General features: G+C 43.9%; 1 long non-coding RNA gene across 2 annotated transcripts in view; it reads left to right on the top strand.

The window, feature by feature from the left end:
* The first annotated feature begins 676 nt into the window (after window positions 1–676).
* Window positions 677–17666, top strand: part of LOC142574111 (uncharacterized) — an 84684-nt gene continuing 67694 nt past the window's right edge. The window contains exons 1-2 of one of the 2 annotated variants that reach the window (XR_012826425.1): window positions 677–860; window positions 9928–10088. This is a non-coding gene — a long non-coding RNA (uncharacterized LOC142574111). The remainder of the gene's footprint in view (window positions 861–9927; window positions 10089–17666) is intronic. The other variant, XR_012826424.1, reaches the window with a different exon arrangement.

Here is a 17666-nt window from a genome sequence, read left to right as displayed (position 1 = left end):
TAGTTATTCAATCGCCTGGGAAAGGGAAGAAACAGTGTCTCTGTCGGGGCTGGGATTAAGTTCAACGTCTCCAGAGAACAAGAGGAATATATTGGACCAAAGTGCAAAAGCAACCGCCTTATAGTACAGACGCACGAGTCTACACCATTTCAAGTCGCAAGGGCACGACACCGCCAAGAGACAACGATTGTCGCTACGAAATTCCTTAGCATTTTGTGGCATTTCGCGTGTTTTACCTAATTCTGCAAGCAAAGGGCACGTGTGCTTTGTTTAAACATTGGAGCATGGTGAAGCTTTCACAGGGCGTTCTTGTAGTCCACCAGCTATACAAATGAAGGTGGTTCTACTCCCAATGGGCAGTTCATGTTAGACTGGAGTTTCAATAGTATTGAAAATGAAAATGATGGCAGAGCATATGAAAAAAAAAGCAACGTAAGTATTTTATTTTGAGTAATCTTATTGATCTTATCAACGGACCGTTCTCTATAGCACAAACATATATTAACTTTGAAAGGCGAGGTGACTCTCGAAAAAGGTCTCCTTATTTCGCTCAAGAAAATATCACATACCGAGGGCATGCAGAGCAAGTATATCTAAAGTGCTTCGCAGTCACAAGGAACGTGCTCCGCTGTTTTTTGTTACTCATTTGTTACTCGTCTACTACAACGTTTTTCGCCTATCTTATATCCATCACCTGGAGGTCACACGAATGACGCTTGTGTCTCTGAACTCATCATATATGTCGAACAGTCCCCTCCGCGTACCGACATTGTGTTGTCGATATATACCAGAAGTACATTCGAGCATCTTGAAAGGAATATGTATAGTCATTCCATTCCTTCACGGTCTACAGCAGTCTGGTAAGTTTGCACTGTCTTCAGAGCTACGGTGCCATACAGCGTGTTTTCGAAAATTACCTATGGCAACTAGCACAATTATGAGCTTTAATCTAACTCGATAAGGCAAGGTGGCCGTTACTGCTATGAGAAATCAAAATACGTATGGATGGCGCTGGTTTAGAGATATGCGCTGTCAAATTTAAGCTAAAGAATGTACTGTTGATCCCCTTGCTTTCTCATTTAAACACTATTTTATTCATTCAAACACGAAAGTAACTGGAACACTAGTTAATTTCGCCGGACTCTTGTAAAGTTAGTATCTTGAAACTGGTGGAGTCCTGTAAATTTTTTCTAATTCTGTGTGAGTTGCCGAGTCACAGGCAACAATTCGTAGATTGAAATACGTGCCATAAATAAATATTTAAAATTTTATTGAAATAGGGATGTCAAATATTTGTTTAAGCATAATATTGCTGGTATAAAAATTCGCCACATCATCTTGTAATTTAGATCACGGGTTAGAACTGTGCTATCTGCCACAGGCAATTAAAAAAACTAGGCACACCTAAAAAAGAACAGCCTATGTGTCTACTGACATATTCCCAAACTGGTATATTGCTATGTAAGCGCCTGATTATTACCGTCTCACGGGCTTTTTATTTGTTTCTTGTATTATTTTGTACAAGTAATTGGGGTGCACTATGTAGATACCCTGGCAATATTAACCTATAGTAGAGGCTAAGCTCGTCGTTTTACTTAACCGAATAATAAGTTCTAGAAACTATAATAACAAATGACAGCCTTCCCATTGGCACAGCAATTACTCTAAATTGGCCCCAAAGCACCCTGAGAAGCTTTCATGCCAAATGATCTGAGCGAAAATTAGTATTGTTGCCTTTTCACTCGCACCGTGGTTGGTGACCTCCGACTATTTAGTTTGTTCAAGCAGCAAAGAGAAGTGACTCCGGCCTTGACCGATACATCACTTGGGAACATGTCTCAACTAATGGGCCGGTTAGAGTCTTTGGATTACTCTTCACTAAAGAAAAGTGGCGACTGCCCGCAAGTTCCCTTAGGATTTTAGACTTTTGGGTCAGTTGGTTTGATACAGTTATCAGAACAGAGAGAGAGAGAGAGAGAAAAGAAAGGAGAAATGCATGGAGGTTAACCAGATGGGCAGATCCGGTTTGCTACCCTACGCTGGAGAGAGAGGGGAGGTGAAGTGATAGCAAAGTATACATATAGAAAAAAGGAGCATATACGTACGGTCACAGTTAAATACCGCCACCATATATCGTCACCACACAGCACAGTAGCACTTGCAGCACCATAATCATCTTTTCAGACGACAGCCGCTTGTCTAATTCTGTAGCCTGTAAAGACTACAACAGTGCCTCGTCGTCCGCTGCGATGGTTTGCGATTTCGGCATTCTAAAATAAGTTTTTTTCTGTTGGAGGTCTTTGGTCGAATCGCGCTATCGCGATTTCCAGCAACCGTCTTTGTAAATTGTAGCGAGGAAACTCACAGAGAAGGTGTTCAAGAGTCTCCTCGCTACTACAGTCATCACACGAGGCGTCGTCGTCCCAACCGATTCGGAATGCAAAGGAGTTAGTGATGGCCACCCTTAGCCATATTCAACAAAGCAGGGTAGGTTCGCACGGCAGAGGCCAGCTGGAATGCAAAGGCGTAGAGAGGAGTCTAGGTTGTGCAGACGGTTCTTCTGAAAGCTACTTGCGTTCCACAAGGAGAACGTGATATCACGGGTGTGCATTCGAAGTTTTCTAGCGGCATTTGTCCTTCATAACGGTATCGGCTTCTCTTCGTCGCTGTGAAGAGCCAACCGAGCAGCGCTATCCGCGTGTTCGTTCCCTATGACACCGCAGTGACTTGGAAGCCACTGAAATGTCATGTTGTGTCCTTACTCAGACAAGGTATGGATTAGTTCTCTAATCTCGAATACCAGTTGTTCGTGTGGTACACGCCGCAGGGCTGATAGCAAAGACTTCAGTGCTGCTTTGGAGTCACTCAATATTGACCATCTTCGAGGTTGTTCTTGCCTGACAAGGCGAAGTGCAGCGCGTAGAGCTGCAAGTTCAGTAGCCGTTGGTGTCGTTGGCTGACACGTCTTGAAACTAATGGTGGAGGCTTTCGCTGGGAAAACCACACCTCCAGAGGAACACTGGAGAGTTGCCCTTCAGTAAGTAAAAATATGTACGTGGTCCGCGTACCTCTCGGTCAGAAGGAGCAGAGTTAGTTGTTTAAGAGCAGGTGATGACAGCTAGGTGATGAGCAGGTAGACGAGCCATATGTAAAAATAGTGAAAGATATCTATAGCGGCTCCACAGCCAACGTGGTCCTTCATAAAGGAAGCAACAGAATCCCAATAAAGAAAGGCATCAGGCAGAGAGATAAGATCGCTCTAATGCTACTCATAGCATGTTTACAGGAGGTATTCGAAGACCTGGATTGGGAAGAATTGAGGATAGGAGTTAATGGAGAATACCTTAGTAACTTGCGACTTGCTGATAATATTGCCTTCCTTGGTAACTCAAGGGACCAATTGCAATGCATGGTCGCTGACCTGGAGAGGCAAAGCAGAAGGGTGGGTCTAAAAATTATTCTAGCGAAAACTAATGTAACGTTTAACAGTCTCTGAAGAGAACAGCAGTTTGCGATATGTAGCGAGGCACTGGAAATGGTAAGGGAATACATCGATTTAGGGCAGATAGATACCGCGGATCCGGATCATGCGACTGAATAACCGGAAGAATAAAAATGGGCTGGGATGAGTTTGGCAGGCATTCTCAGATCATGAACAGCAGGTTGCCATTATCCCTCAACAAAAAGTGCATAACAGCTGTGTCTTACCAGTACTCACCTACAGGGCAGAAACCTAGAGGCTTAAGGAAAGGGTTCTACTTCAACTGAGGACGACGCAACGGGCTATGGAAAGAAGGATGATGGGTGTAACGTTAAGGGATAAGAAGAGAGCAGATTGGTTGAGGGAACAAACGCGAGTTAATGACATCTGCCTTGAAATCAAGAAAAAGAAATGGGCATGGGCAGGACATGTAATGAGGAGGGAAGATAACCGATGGTCATTAAGGGTTACGGACTGGATTCTAAGAGAAGGGACGCGTAGCAGGGGGCGACAGAAAGTTAGGCGGGCGGATATGATAAGAAGTTGGCAGGGAAAACATGGCCACAAGTAGGACATAACCGGGTAGTTGGAGAAGTATGGGAGAGGCTTTTGCCCTGCAGTGGGTGTAGCCATGCTGCTGCTGATGATGATGGCGTGCACCTAAACCTCGACATAACGACGTTTCCAAAATGAGCAGTTTGTTTTGTCGCGCTGAAATTCTACGTTTAGTCAACTAAGTAAATTTACGAATGTATTGTTTTGACGCGGAAGGGGCCACAATTGGAAAAATCACATTTTGATGAGAAAAAAAATGTGAATTTGAGAGGTAGCTACTCTAGATATGGTCTCATGTGTCAACGATGCCTTCACATAGAGAGTAAAAAGCGAAACTAGCCCGGCTTTCTGATCCACTCTGCCACCACTGATACTGTCGCACATAGTGGGACGGCGCTGTCATGAAAAGGGCCTGCAACGGGTTCGAATGCTTCGTCTCTCGCTACAATGCATCCATGAAACTATAGATTATGCAACCTCTAGAACTAAACACGCGGGAAGACAACGCACATAATGCCCTGCCATGTCAGCATGTCCTCCCTTTGCGTATGCAGCAGATTACTTCTTGAACAGGGTGTGCAGGAGGCGTATGTGCTCAGCTTTGCTGACAGCCATAATCAGCGACGGCTGTGCTAGAAAAAAGATATGCATAGCTATTGCCCCCCACTGGGCCCCTCTGAAGTCCCCTTTAAAAGGGAACTTTGTCACTGTTTGTTTCTCTCATAGGCTAGTGCAAAAAGTGATTTTGCTTCATTCCCAATAAGAAATTTTGCACACAAGGCAGAAAAATTATGAAAGCCTAGGACATTTTATTATCTTTCATCTCTCTCAGTCAGAACATCGTGCAAGTGCATAAGCAGCATTTTTCGCTTTGTTACATCTAAGATTTCTTTTTCACGCTGAAGAAAAGCATGTGCTTAAAAAATAAGCTTGGTTGTAATAGGTGAACGAATTTTGTCATGCCACATAAAGGGTTGCTAAGAGCAAAAGATAATCTCGACTTCCTTGCGACTGGAACAAACTGAAAAAGAAAATGGTCTTTTAAAAACAGACTAAAAGAAGCGCACAGCACATTAACCCATACTTAGCCACTTAGTGTGCCGAGCTTATATGATGCCACTTTTCAAGAAAAAATTTGCCCAATTTTGGAAAATTCTTAGAACGCTGGCTAACACCTGGCCCCACGGTTTAAATCTAAAAGAAAGGAAGTTCTTAGATTACACTGTGCTGTTTCTTGAACCCAACAAATGTGCCCAGAAAAATGTGTCACGTCTACATTTGCGGCAAGATGTGAAGAAGAAACACGCTTTAGCTGGCTGCAGTGCTCCCTGCGATGAATATACAGGCTGAAAATTGTTACATCAATATGACTGTGCCCCGAAGAAAATGAAATGCAGTAGACTACATCCGGCACCCCGTGCCTGTATTGTGCTGGAGAACACATTCTGGCGGCTATCTGCTGGAATCTTTCCATGACGTAGAAAAAAAATGTTGTTTAATACCAACTGCGAAGTGTTTGACCTCTCCAGCGGTTTAATCACGGTTGCTTCCATGTGTTTGCATGTTTTAAGCTTGCGTGTGGGCTTCTTGGTTACAAAACAACCCAGATTTTAGGTCTGAGTCTGATGTGCGAGGCAACAAAGGCTTTTATTGGAGCAGCCTGATGCTTATATATTGGGTATGCAGTTGGTATGATCTATCACAAAAGGAGCTATAGGCACTTTTAGCACAATAACAGTACTGTTTTCACAGCATTCATTGTGGGGCTTACCCCTTTAGCCGGAATTATCGCTGACCGATGATTTATTATTGGCCTATTGCATGTGGAACTTCAACAGCTTATATTTTTGTCTCCCAATCCATACTTATGCCGCAGTTCCGCCATCTCTGCACAGTGTGTTTTGACTGATGTCATACGAAGTGAGCACACAACAAGCCCTATGTGCATCACTTGCATGTCTCTTTGGATTATCATATTGTTTCGTTTTCAGTGACTTTATCAACTAAACAGCTAGCGGCGGTTTGAATTTGGGGTACGCATCAGAACTCACACCAGGCTCGGTCGAATTCGTCCGGCACTGCGGCACTGCACAGTAAACCATCCTATAAGAGTGGGCAACTAAATTGCTGTCTTGGGAAAGAAACAGTATTCATTACGTTGCAATCAAAGCTTCAATTGCCCAGCCAGCGCGCTGTAGCAAGGGCATGTACTCGAGTCAAGTGACGTCACATTCTACTTCATAGTGATTGCGGTCGATCTCTCTAGCGGTGGCCCTCGAAGCCCATAGGCAATCCTTTTCTTTACACGTGCTTGTGTAGGACAAGGCAGAAGATGCCAGTTTGTCCTTCAGCATTAATGCTGTGTCCGCACAGTACCGGGAACAAATTTTTACTCAATGCAATAGTCCTTGAAACTACGTAATTATCGCAAGGAGCCCATTGTCCACCTACCTTTCCTTTACCATGTCTTTCGCTTATGCCTTGATGTCATAGAGGCACTTCAGCTAGCTTAAGGAATGATGGTGTTTCAGTACCCACAAAGCCTTGCAGTTTTCCAACCTGAGAATTGCTTTATTAAAACATGATATGACTTGGTCTTAGCAGACATTTCAGTTAGAAAAGAACCCTCATAAGCTTTTTCGAAGTTATTCTAACCTTGTCAGTAATCCTGTGCCTTTTGATGCATCCGTTTAGCAGTGGCCAAGGCAAGTTACCGCCTAATAAAACAAAATAATAACTTTGAAAGGCCAACTACTATGCTACCACTGTCACTTCAGCTGGCCTGAAGTGTCTCGCAACAATCAAGGCAAGCGTGGAAAGACGACAAAGAAAAGTATGGCAGATAAATTGCTGTTCGTGGGAATCGCATAGGTTTATGCACTATTACACTGACTGAAAAAGAAAGTGGCTGCCCAATACAGTCCAGATGTACGTAGCTATTTCGGTCATGAAACAGTTGCCCAGTCCTGCACAAGCACTGTGTACAACTGCCGCGGATTCAAGTTTATTGCGTGTGTATGTGGCGTAGTGTAGCAGATTTCATTTTCCAAAGGCTGCAGTTCACTTGGCAGACTGGTTTCTACCTTAATAGTAGGCCCTTAGGGGATCACAGCCCTTTGTTCACATTTTGCTGCAAATTCTATCAAATGCGAATGCAAATGGTATTGCAGGACATATCAGTTGAGTTCAAGCAACGAGACAGAGTAACCCGTGGGATAGTTTAAGCCTCCAAAACACAAATTGTCCCTTTTAAGAAATGGTCTTTCTCATAACATTTAATTACAGTCCCTAGTTTAGTTGAGGTTTCGTATGATGTTTTGGCTTCTACTGTTGGAATAAACTGCCGCCTGAAATTGTCACAGCAACGCCATCGGTGTTTGAACATATGTTGTCGAAATATATAGTTCGAAAATGTGTTTTTCTTCGGACAGAATAGGAGATTAACCTTTCCTGTCCAAGGCTTTTTGCCTTATTCGCTGTTTCTTGTAATTCATCATCATCATCATCAGCCTATTTACGCCCACTGCAGGGCAAAGGCCTCTCCCATACTTCTACAACTACCCCGGTCATGTACTAATTGTGGCCATGGTGACCCTACAAACGTCTTAATGTCATCCGCCCACCTAACTTTCTGCCGCCATGGTGACCCTACAAACGTCTTAATGTCATCCGCCCACCTAACTTTCTGCCGCCCCCTGCTACACTTCCCTCCCTTCGGAATCCAGTCTGTCCCCCTTAATGACCATCGGTTATCTTACCTCCTCATTACATGTCCAGCCCATGCCCATTTCTTTTTCTTGATTTCAACTAAGATGTCATTTACAGCGTTTGTTCCCTCACCCAATCGGCTCTTTTCTTATCCCTTAACGTTACACCCATCATTCTTCTTTCCATAGCTCGTTGCGTCGTCCTCAATTTCAGCAGAAACCTTTTCGTAAGTCGCCACGTTTCTGCCCCATATGTGAGTACTGGTAACACACAGCTCTTCTACACTTTCCGTTTCAGGGAAAGTGGCAACCTGCTGTTCATGATTTGAGAATGCCTGCCAAACGCACCCCAGCCCATTCTTATTCATGTGGTTATTTCTGTCTGATGATCCGGATCCGTGGTCACTACCTGCCCTATATAGATGTATTCCCTTACCACTTCCAGTGCATCGCTACCTATCGTAAACTGCTGTTCTCTTCCGAGACTGTTAAATATTACTTTAGTTTCCTGCAGATTAATTTTCAGACCCATCCTTCTGCTTTGCCTCTCCGGGTCAGTAAGCATGCATTGCAATTGGTCTCCTGAGTTACTAAGCAAGGCAATATCATCAGCGAATCGCAAGTTGCTAAGGTATTCTCCATCAACTTTTATCCGCAATTCTTCCCGCTCCAGGTCTCTGAATACCTCCTGTAAACATGCAGTGAATAGCATTGGAGAGATCGTATCTCCCTGCCTGACACCTTTCTTTATTGGGATTTTGTTGCTTTCTTTATGGAAGACCGCGGTGGCTGTGGAGCCGCTATATAGATCTTTCAGTACTTTTACATAGGCTCGTCTACACCCTGATTCCGTATTGCCTCCATGACTGCTGAGGTTTCGACTGAATCAAACGCTTTCTCGTAATCAATGAAAGCCATATATAAGTGTTGGTTACATTCTGCACATTTGATAGTGCACATTAGATTTGATAGTGATTGATAGTGTGAATGTGGTCTTTTGTTGAGTAGCCTTTACGGAATCCTGCATGGTCCTTTGGTTGACAGAAGTCTAAGGTGTTCCTGATTCTATTTGTGATTATCCTAGTAAATAATTTGTAGGCAAGGGACAGTACAGTAAGCTGATCGGTTAATAATTTTTCAAGTATTTCGTGTCCCCTTTCTTATGGATTAGGACTACTTCAATATACCGGCACGCTCGAACTGATGATGCATTGCGCATGCAGGGTGGCCAGATTTTCTAGAACAATCTGCCCACCATGCTTCAACAAATCTGCTGTTACCTGATCCTCCCCAGCTGCCTTCCCCAGTCGCATAGCTCCTAAGGCTTTCTCTTCTTCTTCTGGCGTTACCTGTGGGATATTGAATTCCTCTAGGCTATTCTCTCTTGGACTATCGTCGTGGGTGCCACTGGTACTGTATAAATCTCTATAGAACTCCTCAGCCACTTGAACTATCTCATCCATATTAGTAACGATATTGCCGGCTTTCTCTCTTAACGCACACATCTGACCCTTGCCTATTCCTAGTTTCTTCTTCACTGCTTTTAGGCTTCCTCCGTTCCTGAGAGCCTGTTCAATTCTATCCATATTATAGTTCCTTATGTCAGCTGTCTTACGCTTGTTGATTAACTTGGAAAGTTCTGCCAGTTCTATTCTAGCTGCAGGGTTAGAGGCTTTCATACATTGGCGTTTCTTGACAAGATCTTTCGTCTCCTGCGATAGCTTACTGGTTTCCTGTCTAACGGCGTTACCACCGGCTTCTATTGCGCACCCCTTAATGATGGCCATAAGGTTGTCGTTCATTGCTTCAACACTAAGGTCATCTTCCTGAGTTAAAGCCGAATACCTGTTCTGTAGCTTGATCCGGAATTCCTCTAGTTTCCGTCTTACCGCTAACTCATTGATTGGCTTCTTGTGTACCAGTTTCTTCCGTTTGCTCCTCAAGTCAAGGCTAATTCGAGTTCTTACCATCCTATGGTCACTGCAGCGTACCTTGCCGAGCACGCCTACATCTTGTATGACGCCAGGGTTCGCGTTGAGTACGAAGTCGATTTCATTTCTAGTCTCACCATTCGGGCTCCTCCACGTCCACTTTCGTCTAACCCGCTTGCGGAAAAACGTATTCATTATCCGCATATTATTCTGTTCTGCAACTCTACTAATAACTCTCCTCTGCTATTCCTAGAGCCTATGCCATATTCCCCCACTGACTTGTCTCCAGCCTGCTTCTTGCCTACCCTGGCATTGAAGTCGCCCATCAGTATAGTGTGTTTTGTTTTGACTTCACCCATCGCCGATTCCACGTCTTCATAAAAGCTTTCGACTTCCTGGTCATCATAACTGCAGGTAAGGGCATAGACTTGTACTACCTTCAATTTGTACCTCTTATTAAGTTTCACAACAAGACCTGCCACCCTATCGTTAATGCTATTGAATTCCTGTATTTTACCAGCTATTTCCTTATTAATCAGGAATCCGACTCCTAGTTCTCGTCTCTCCGCTAATCCCCGGTAGCACAGTACGTGCCCGCTTTTTAGCACTGTATATGCTTCTTTTGTCCTCCTAACCTCACTGAGCCCTATTATATCCCATTTACTACCCTCTAGTTCCTCCAATAACACTGCGAGATTTGCCTCACTAGATAACGTTCTAACGTTAAACGTTGCCAGGTTCAGATTCCAATGGCGGCCTGTCCGGAGCCAGGTATTCTTAGCACCCTCTGCTGCGTCACAGATCTGACCGCCGCCGTGGTCAGTTGCTTCGCGGCTGCTGGGGACTGAGGGCCGGGGTTTGATTGTTGTATTCATATAGGAGGTTGTGGCCAAGTACTGCACTAGGGTGGCCAATCCTGCTCTGGTGAGAGAGTGCGTTACCGGTTCTGGTCGCCGGGATCAGGCCGCACTCCAGGCCTGTTTGTGCAATTTTCTCAACAGATGTTTTTTTTTGTATTTTCCGGTGGAGAATTGCGCGGCACCGGGATTTGAACCACGGTCCTCTTGCACGGGAGGCGGATACACTACCGTCCCCGCTGGAGTTAAGTTAAAAAATTAAATTATGGGGTTTTACGTGACAAAACCACTTTCTGATTATGAGGCACGCCGTAGTGGAGGACTCCGGAAATTTCGACCACCTGGGGTTCTTTAACGTGCACCTAAATCTAAGTACACGGGTGTTTTCGCATTTCGCCCCCATCGAAATGCGGCCACCGTGGCCGGGATCCAATCCCGCGACCTCGTGCTCAGCAGTCTAACACCATAGCCACTGAGCAACCACGGCGGGTCCCGCAGGAGTTGTACGCCTCATTTAACCTACAGTGGTGCCTTATTTGATCAGTCAAGGTGGACCAATCTGAGCTCGGTTACACCGCAAGGATGGCACTCGGCTAGAGAACCTGGTATTTATGACCTGCACATGTGTGGCCATACATAATGGAGGATATATACAATTTTTTTAGGAGGGTTCCCGTACAGCGATAAAATAAAAGAAAAGACATTAAAAAAGGAAAAAAATAGGAAAGAAAGGAAGAGAACAGTTGATTTGAACTCGTGACCCTTGGATGTTGCCCGCAAAGATAGCTCAGTCGGTTGGTTCGTCAGGCCCCAGGTTACTTTGAAGCGCCATACCTCCTGCTCCGAGCCTCATACTTACGTGGAAAGGGACTGATCTTGTCCGCGATAGTCGATTTGGTTGGAAGGCATCCTTTCTTGGAAAAATGGCTGCCCGTGGAGAAGAGCGAACTCGAGCGGCTTTAGAGACTACGAAAAGCTTGATCACGTGCTCGGCGAGCGCGTGATCGCATGCGCGCGCTGTTGCTTTGTCTCTGCGTGTAGTAGTTAAGAAAGCTAGTTTAAGGGAGGAGAAGAACGAAGGAAAGGAAAGTCTCTGAAGCAAAATTGCAGCGCCGTGGTTTTAAAGCGCACCCTTGGTAGAGAAACGGAAGGCGATATAAGCGTGCGTGGCCATGATACCCACGCGACAAACTGCCTTAAAATATTTAGACTTAAGGGAAAGCTTCGTTAACAAACGGTAACACGGCAATCAGCACTGGAATACGACGAGAGAAATTATTGAGACGTGGAAAATTCCCTTGAAATAAGTATGGTTTGCGAGACAAATGCTTGTAAGTATCGAACCTTTTAAAAGATGAGGGGAAATATGCGCTCACCGAGAGGGCACCGTCCGCACGAGACCACCACCAGGCACCTTACTGAGAAGTGGAGGGCTTTTTGTAATTACATCATTATTACTATAAATATTATTATTATTAGTATCATTGCGTTGTACTATGCACTAAATTGTATTTGTGTTGTATTTCAAAATAACCTTAGGTGTTGTATTAAGTACTGTATTTTTCAATATCAATAATTTGTTGTATTATGTATTAGAGGTGTCCTTTTGTACCAGCATCATCTGTATTTCCATCATTTGTATATTACTTCCCCCTACTCTAATGCCCAACATTGGGTGCTGTATGTATGTAAGTAAATATTAAATAAATAAATGAATAAATAAATAAATACAATGCTCTCGCTTGTTAGGCACTAGTGTTTTGACCTGCACGCTCTCTTGTGTTGCGATAAAGACAACTGTTAACAAAGATTTTCCTTTGTAACAACCGTTTGGAGGCAGCTCCAGTCAGCCCATCTTTTAACCTGTTTTTCATTTAATCTGTGCGATTACACCAAACATAAACTACAAAAATATCAGTAGCCAAAGTACACACGTCTGTAATGATTCTGCTGTGGTCGTTGGAGTGGTCAGTCACAGAATGCAGCACAGGTAGAATGGCCCCCCCCATCCTATGTTAAAGTCAAAATAATAAGCATTGTAAGATGCGAATAAAAAATTTATTCTACGAGGCTTTTAGCATGTATACTAATCGTCATATTTGTATGCAAGACAGTTTTCCACAGTAGTTGAAAAAGGTTAATCAATGTTTCATCCTGGGACTGTCGGCTACTGGTACTCATGGCAATAGCGGCGAATATGGCGCATCGTTTCAAGTGCAACTTTTGGGGGGCACATGAATTCAAAAGAAATTAGGTTTAAATAGTACATTACACTTGCAGTTAGAAGGACGTCTTACATCCAGTAGCAAGGCCACGAGTGGGAATACCTAACGCTTCCAGTGCCAGAATTAGTACACACACACAAATGCACAACAAAGTGAACAGGAGGAGAGCTGCTGCGGTAAATCAATTAATCAAGATGGCATGTCTCATCCAGATGTCAATGCAGCTTCAATCAGCAGCGAGTTTTCCTTTGGTTTACTTCACTTCCCTTCCTCTTTTCTCTTATCTTCATTATTTGTTCGAGCCATATGGTAGTGATGAACAAAAACCAATCACCTCAGTTCCCATTCTTGTTTTACTACGTGCTGTAAAGTCATGCAAGTGTGCTTAAGACTCTCAAGGGTATATTTTAACCATTAGGTTTTAACACTACTTTATTTTTGATAGCAGTAGTATTTGCTTACACAGGGCTTTGAAGTACACCTAAATGTACTGCTAATTCTAGACAATGCTTTAGAGAAAAACCTATATATTCACACAATGACACCTCCGAATAAGATTTCCCAATTTGACTTCAAGATGTGTACATACATACTTTCTACATGTCTAGAATGAAAATGTGAGTGTTCTAATGGGCGCACTTAGCATACTGCATAACAGTCACTTGGTTCCAAAACGCTTTTTTGTTATCACATATAATACGAATACAACTATAAATTTCATTGTGGCAGTTGGTAAAGACACTCCCCAAAACTTCCTAGTTAAATAAATGAGAATTTTCGAATTTAGCGCAGTTGGCCTTAAATAACGCCAATATTTTTATAATTTTAAATAATGAACAGTTATTGTACATGGTAGAAAATGCCATGTTTCTGAAGAATAGGTACTGTTTAAAATACAAGCATATTCCTTTATATTTACTTACTCGCCTAGGGATTGCATAAAACACTTTGCTTATGTGTGAATTTTGCTATATGGCTGGATCGTGTTATCGCTTGTCTTTTCAGTCTAATGCTACTCTATGTGCATGCAAACAAATCAATAATATCTTCAGCTGAAGGCAAAACACAATGCTGTCAAACGCATATGCCTTTCAAAACACCCAACAGGGCACTTAGAGAATGAGCAACCCTTTTAAAAAGTACGGTTCTTCGCGCACACACCACATGGCAAACACCTTGAAAAAGAAAGGTTTTGTTAAAATGATATCTCAATCCAATCGGTACTAAGCATAACGACTCGCACAAGAAACTTGCATTTACCGGACACCATTATAGACACTGTCCTGCGACCTCTTTGGCGTCTGCACAAACTGGCACAATGTGCAAAAGCTGCTTATAAAGCCTGGAAGGTACCCATGATTGTTTTTTTTTCAAAAGCTGGGCAAACTTGAGAAGGACCTAAAATGAAGGTCCGAGAACCAAAGCAAATTTTAAAAATTTCTATGTTTCTTTAGATGTGATGGTAAAGGTAACTTATGTAGTTGAAGTGTTTTTAACCGTGCAATACTAGACAGCCCATTTTTACATTAATATAGGGATAGAGAACAGTGACAATAATGGGACAGAAAGCAACCTCATGACTATTTTTATAAACTTGCACGAGGTTTTCGTCGTTATGCTGATGCACACACCTGCACACCCGGGTTATGCCCCAAGTCTTGTAGTTTCTGTTTTTAATTTTATTGTCACAGTAATTTACACGCTACACATATTTTCTGACCGGAACACAGATGCCTACAAAGGGCATATGTACAAATGTAAAGCCCGCGAATACACGCGCAATTGCCCTCTGACTTGCCGATGGAGGCATTTAGCAGGTATTCGCGGACTCCTTCTATGCTCGGAAAAACACATTATGTGTCACATAATGAGCCCCAGAAAGCTGTAACAGGAGCTTTTCATGTTGCTTTATACTTTTGTCATTGATATTTTTCATTGAAGTATAATATTTCAGAAGTTGAAAAATTAAATGAAACGAATTGCATATATTAGGCGAAATGCGAAAAATCCAAGTATCTCCAAGCGAAGGCAAACAAAATTACCTAGGTTCTGTCCCGCTACGTGTATTCGCATATTTTTACTGTTTGGCTAATACTACATTGGACACCCTGTACATGTTATCTCCCATGGTTTAGGTGTCACAGCAGTCACTCTAAGGAAGCCAGTAAACTAGCCATTGCACATAAAACATATATAGTAAAAAATAAACTCTAGCTAAGACTATACCAAGGCGCGTGTTGCTAGAAAGGGAATCTGCTGAAAGGCGTCTGATGTTCGGCTATGAAGCTGCTTCATCCTCACAGCTGGCGATGAAGTGGCCGCAGTCCTGAAATGCACCAGAAAAATTAGAGATTGCGATGATCACATAGAGCACAAAACAGCTGGCCCCAAGTTTACATTGGATTACTTCCGCTGCTACATTGAGTTGTGTATATTGTTCAGCTTACATTATTGTTACAGTAAGCTTGCCAAAATTTTATATAATAATGGGTTCGGTCTTTACAAAACCTTTACTTAACTCATGCACCTATGCACTTAGCCATGAAATGTTTACTGATCACCTCAAATAAATGGCTTCTAAGAATGCAGAATTTATTGGTGTTATTGACATTGAATGCCAAGCTATTATCTCTTTCTACAATAGACAATGGCGGAGATAAAGCACATTTTTCTTACACATATGGCTTGATTAGCCAGCCATATTGTTTACCAGTAGCAGAAGTTGCCTTATTATGAATACTCGTGCAATATAGGATGGCGCTGCGAACTGTCATATGAGCCTGAGGTGGAAAGCGCGAATTCTTTGCGTGAATTTGGCATCTAGAAATCAAAACTGAATACTTGTACAGAATGGGGAAGTTGCAAAAGAATAAAGATTAAACAAGTCGAGGCGTCCAGTGCACAGAGCCGGCTGTTGAATAACAACACTGTTCAAGCACCGACTATACAGACATAGCATAGTAGTTGCACGTGAGGCGTAGTGGCGGCCTCAGCAAAGAACACAGCCCGTGAGCGACGAGCCCGTATGACCTATAGCCCCTAACGCTATCGCGTAAATTGATATGTCTCTTCAGGGCAACCGCATCGTTTTCTACCGGCGGACGTGCCGGCACCACTGATACTTACCTGCTCCGGCAGCCGATGGTCAAGTGACGGAGTATCCAGTAATCTGAACCTAAGCAGAACACCGGTTGCCGTCATGTAGTACGCTAAACATAAAGACTTTCTTAAAGACATAACACAACCATCTCGCTTACTCTAAACAGCAGCTCGCGCGGCATTTACTCGAAGTGCCGTTGGATGTTCACAACGCGCACGCTTTTAATAACACAAACGGGCCGCCAATATCAGCCGCCGGCATGAACAAAGTCCATGGGCGCAGACCCTCAAAGCTCTGCGGCTAGGCGCCATAGCCACGCACTGACGGCGAAGTAAACGGCATGGGCGGGAAAAGACATACGATAGAAGGGAGCCTACCGGAAAATTGGCAGTGTGCGCTTCGTAAGCGACATACTGCAAAGCGACATACTGCACACGACCGTCCGAGCTAGGGGATTGACGCCACGTACGCGGCAGCTAGCAGATACCGCGCACAGAGAAGCGCTGATTGTTCTCGCTCAAGCGACTGCTGTACAAACAAGCACATACGCGCATCGCAGAAAACATTAATTAACGAGTAGGCACATTTCAAGTCCGCGGTTTGGCGGCGAAGTATGGCTCACCTCGCACTCACGTAACCTCGTACTGCAGCTCGCACGTAACGTCACTCATCTCGCACTCCACGCGCTTAGCAGAATATGTAGAACGCTCGCAGCCTTCCAATTAAGAGACCTCAAGGACGTGGCCTAGTGCTTCATCATTTAAAATCATGACTTTTAAGAACTTTCACTTCACTCCAAGAACTCAGTTCGCCTCGAATAGGACAAAGCTCGAAGAAACACAGTGGTAGTACAAAATAGTTTTGTACGGCAAACTGTTGTAGCATGTTGGACTGGTACCTTCAATGGAACACTTAGAACTTATACACATTCATAGAACAATCAATGGCCGTTGAAAATCGCTTACCGTAGAGCCTCAGGGATTCAAAACTGTGAGAGACATCAACAACAGTAGATGAATGCGCCATTGCTGTAATGGTTGCGGCTGGGTGGCTTTGAACGCACGCGTGCGTGCTTCGGTCATGCGCCTCCGCGTAGAGTTTCGACTTTCGGCGTCATCTGCAGCACCAAAGCGCGGCTAATTCGAAAAAAAAAAAAGCAGTGCGGATACACATTGCGCGGGATATTTTGAATCTGAGTGCAGAAATAATTCTACTGAAATTGTAGCTGGGGTTGACAGCCATGTTGGTAACGGATGAGTTATTCTTTTCCCTCTTCCGCTCTTGTCAGATAGGGGCGTATTTCAAGACTGCCTATCTATCCCCACAACAATGCTATTTCTTGAACACTCCCATTTTACAACCGCAATGCCCCTTGAAATGAGATCTGGGGTAAAATAATGGTTCTAGCTTGTTTTACTTCTCGTCTGAGTACTTTTTTGGGCTGAGAGGAAAATGGCATGTCAGCTGTTGAAACACCCATATGGGCTAATTTGTATTTACAGTGTGGAATGAGGAATTGCGGCAGCAACAGCACGCGAATTGATCTTCGTGCCTTTCTCGTTACAACGTGAGGGAAACGTTGAAAGCACATCGCACACGAAGACACCGGCGCTACGCGCACTCTTCAAACATCACAGATCGCTTTGACGATACGACCTCCGCGGGCGCGCACTTTGCTCACGTCGCAGATCGCTTTCAAGATACGGCACCCGCACGGCCGCTCCATAAGCAGCAGCCGGGGGAAGAACGCTTCCCCTCCCTCGCCTCACCCTCGTGCCTCGAGCGCGACAGAAGAGGGCGCGCTTCGTCC

This window comes from Dermacentor variabilis, chromosome 3 (assembly GCF_050947875.1).
Source record: "Dermacentor variabilis isolate Ectoservices chromosome 3, ASM5094787v1, whole genome shotgun sequence".
Taxonomy (NCBI): Eukaryota; Metazoa; Arthropoda; class Arachnida; order Ixodida; family Ixodidae; genus Dermacentor; species Dermacentor variabilis.
This window is presented reverse-complemented; position numbering and strand designations above follow the sequence as displayed.